Genomic DNA, 4,445 nt, shown 5'->3' with positions numbered 1-4,445 from the left:
TCATCAAGATGAGAGTGCTAAGAAATTGACAAAATATGTTGTAGGCCCACATTAAATAAAAAGAAGAGGCAAGGGGTTAGGGAGAAGCACACAAACCCGAGAAAACTAATTTAGAAAATGAATAAAGACAAATAATAAGGAATGATTAAAAAAGACAAGAGAAGATTTATGTAGGAGCATCCTGGGTTGCACTACTATCCTGCATGTTTCAGTTTTTGAGTCATTTTTACCTTGCTACTAGAAATATGTTTTTTGGTGCATATTGCAGGTTGTGTAACTAATTTTGCACAATGAGTTAGAGGTTGAAAATTTCAGAAATTGAAGAGGACCTAGGGTACTCCTAATTTTTTATAAGCTCAAATATATGGAAATTCTCCTAGAGTATCGATTTCTAGTAATTTTGTATGACAATTATTGCTGCTTAAATTTTGGGATGGATGTGTACCCTTTAGTTTGAAGTGCAAGTTCTAATTCAATCAAAGCTAGGAGATATCACAAATTTTCTTGGGCATCAATTTTTAGATATTTAATTTCTATTGGAGGTTGACTTGTGGCTCTTCAAGCATTTAATGTTAGTTTTTAGCATTTTATATTGAGTTGTGGCTTAGATTAGTATAATTAGGGATCTTGGGTAGAGTCTTAATCATGAATTTTGGGAGAAGAGTCTTAGGTGGAGTAGCTTGGAGGTAGAAGTTCGCATATGTTTTTGGAAATCTAAACTTGAAGCTAGATCTTGGGTTTGAATGTATTTTGTATCTGGCCATAACCCAAAAGGCCTTACAACTGGGCATGTATGATGATATTTTTAGGAATCAATAAAGAATATTGTTCTCTCTCTATTGTGGTGTTCTCTGTTGTGTTTTTTTTGTGTGTTAAGTCTTGCAAGATGGTTTGGGTAGCAAAGTGTGCCAATTGGCCTTAGCTATTCACATCCACCTACCTGAAGTGGTATTAGAGCTTGAGGTTCATCCTTATAGAGATCAGATCATGTAGAAACTTATTTTAGATTTGGTTGTAGAGTTACAGATCTATGGATTTGACTTATAACTTGCAGGAACCTGATTTGTAAAGATGGTTCAAGGTAGAGGAAATGTTGATAATGTAATATTGGATACATTGAGACAAATTGCAATCAGATTAGATGTTGTGGAGATTTCCTAGAGGAGAGGAGCACATATTGATGATGTGAGTGATGATGAAGTAGTAGCACCAAACCCTAATCTAGAACTAGAAGAAGATCAAGATGAGGAAAGATTACTAAGAATATTATCTAGGGCACATTCAAAGCATATTTTAGAAGTTTCTCCTTATGATGGAAAGTTGCATACTAATGCTCTGTTGGATTGGATCTAAATATGGACAAGTTCTTTAAGTATGAAAATACTCTTGATAATAGAAATGTGAAGAAAGCAATTACTAGTTTAAAAGATCATGCTTCACTATGGTGGGAGTATTTCCAAAGTGATAGAAAAAGGAGAGGAAAGGAAAAGATCAGAACTTGGGTAAAAATGGTGAACAAGGTAAAGAAAAAATTCCTTCCTGCTAATTACCAAGTTAGCTTGTTGAGAAGGATGCAAGATTTGAGGCACAAAAAAATGACAGTAAAAGAGAATACTAAGGAATTCTATATATTGGACATTAGATCTGGACATGTGGATGATGATGTTGAGAAAATTTCAATGTACATAAATGGATTATGATCTGGAGTTCAAGATGAGATAAGTTTTGTGAAATTGAAAAGTATAGAAGAAGCATATCAATATGCCTTGAAAAATGAGGAGATCGTGGCAAAGAAGCATGAACAAAGACAAAGAGGTAGAGGTAGATCTTATGGTGAAGGTGGTAGATCTAATAATTTTGTGCAAGATAAAGGAAACTCTAAATGGAAGAATGATGACAAAGACAAGACTGACTGGAAAGGTGGTAGTTCATATCAAGGAAGTATTGGTTCTTATTGAGGAAAAGGTAATTCTTATTCTAGAGGTGGTTTCTATGGTAATTGTTTCAAATGTGGTAAAGAAGGGCATAGATCTTTTGAAAGTGGGAAAAATAATATAAATGTTGTGATCCAAGAGGACATTGAGAGTTCATCAAGTGGACTTGAGGCTAGAAATAATCTGATGGTGAGAAGAACCTTCTATAATAAGGGAAGTGATGAGGAACCTATTGTTAGAAGAAGTCTTTTCAAGACTAGATGTAAGATGGGTGGAAAATGCTACAAGGTGATCATTGATAGTTGAAGTTCAATAAATTTGGCATCAGAGAGCTTGTTCCAATGTTGTAGTTGCAGAGGCTAAAACATCCTAAACCTTATCATTTTTTATGAATCAAAGATGAGCATAAGATATTGGTAAGTGATAAATGTATTTCGAAGTTCAAGATTGGACATTATGCCTATGGATTGTTGTCATATCTTGTTTGATAGACCTTGTAAATATGATAGATATGTTGTACCTGATGAAAGATTGAATCAATATACTCTTTGGGTAAATGGGAAGAGGCAAATATTGTTGCCTTTGATTGAAAGTCTAGATGAGGTTAATTATACTATATTAAAAGTTTGCATGATTAATTAAAATAAATTTGATAAGGAAGTAAAGAAGAATAAAGTCTCTTTTGCTATAGTTCCTAGAGGACTAATTGTTGGTAGTAATGGCTAAGCACCAGAAGTTGGTAATGACTGAGTGACAATAGATAGTGATAACTGAGTACCAAAAGAATTACAAAATTATTGAGCAAGTATAAGGATATTATTGCTGAAGATATTCCCGATGGTTTACTACCAGTAAGAACTATAAGTCATTGTATGGATCTCATTCCTGGAGCTAGGTTGCCAAACAAAGTTCCATCTAGATTAACATGAATAGAGAATGAAGAACTTAATAGACAAGTGCATGAATTGTTGCAAAATGGGTCAATCAGAAAAATTTTGAGCCCATGTGTTGTAGTTGTTGTATTAGCACCTAAAAAGAATGGAGAATGGAGGATGTGTACTAACTCTAGAGCTATTAACAAAATCACAGTGAAATATAGGTGTCCTATGTTGAGGATGGATGAAATAATAGATTATTTGAGTGGAGCAAAGTATTTTACCAAGATTGATTTGAAGGGTGGCTATCATCAGATCAGAATCAAAGAAGGTGATGAATAGAAGACTACTTTCAAGTCAAAAGATGGTCTGTATGAATGGTTGGTTATGCCTTTTGGTTTCACTAACACACCAAGTACTTTCATGAGGTTGACGAATGAAGTTATGAAAAGATTCTTGGGTATATTTTTGATTGTTTATTTGGATGATATTTTCATATTTAGTAAGACTAAGGGAGAACATCTTGAGCATGCTAGACAAGTATTGCAGATATTGGAATAGGAAAAGTTGATGATTAATCTTAAAAAGTGTTCTTTTATGTAAGAAGAGATTGTGTATTTGGGATTATATTTTAGGTGATGGTTTGAGAATGGATCTAGAGAAGGTTAAAACAATTTCAGAATGGCCTACTCCTAAGAATGTGGGTGAGGTGAGATCATTTCATGGTTTGGCTAGTTTGTACATGAAGTTTATAAAGAATTTAAATGATGTTTTTAATGCTATGACTGAGATAATGAGAGTAGATAAAAAGGAATTCAAGTGGACACATGTAGCTGATAAGAGTTTTCAAACTTTGAAAGAAAAGGTTGCTATGTTACTTGTATTGGGTTTACTTGATTTCAGCAGTGTATTTCAAGTTGAGTCTGATGCAAGTTGTAGTACAATAGGAGCTATATTAAGTCAAGAAGGTAAACCTATTTCTTTCTTTAGTGAGAAGTTGAATGATGATAAAAGGAAGAAATATATTTATGATCAAGAGTTTTATGCTATTATTCAAGCATTGAAGAAGTGGAGACATTATCTGATGCCTAAGGAGTTTGTGTTGTATACTAATCATAAAGCTTTAAAATACTTGAGAAGTTAACATAAATTGAATAAGAGACATATGCAGTGGGTTGACTATTTACAAATTTTTACATTTGTGATCAACCATAAGATTGGAGTTACTAACAAAGTTACTAATGCATTGAGCAAAAGATGTTCTTTATTGATCGAGATGAATGTTGAAGTTCTTAGTTTTGATGAAATGAAAGAGTTGTATGATACTATCATTGATTTTTCGAAGGCACCAAGAGAGTGTAGAGCACCAAATCTAAAAGATCACATGAGTAAGTATGATGAATATTTCATTCAAGAAGGTATGTTGTTCAAAGGTATTCAATTGTGTATCCCTAGAAGTTCTATTAGGCTGAATTGGATTAAGGAAAAACATAGTGATAGATTGATTATTTGGACATTATAGAATTGATAAGACATTGAGTTTGCTAAAGGATAAGAATTATTCCCCATAAATCTATAATAATGTTAAAAAATTTTTAACTTAGTTGTGGAGTTTGTCAAGCTCAAAAATGAGTAA

The sequence above is a fragment of the Cupressus sempervirens genome, chromosome 8 (genome assembly GCF_028749045.1).
Source record: "Cupressus sempervirens isolate cs-2001-9-10 chromosome 8, ASM2874904v1, whole genome shotgun sequence".
Lineage (NCBI taxonomy): Eukaryota > Viridiplantae > Streptophyta > Pinopsida > Cupressales > Cupressaceae > Cupressus > Cupressus sempervirens.
This window is presented reverse-complemented; position numbering follows the sequence as displayed.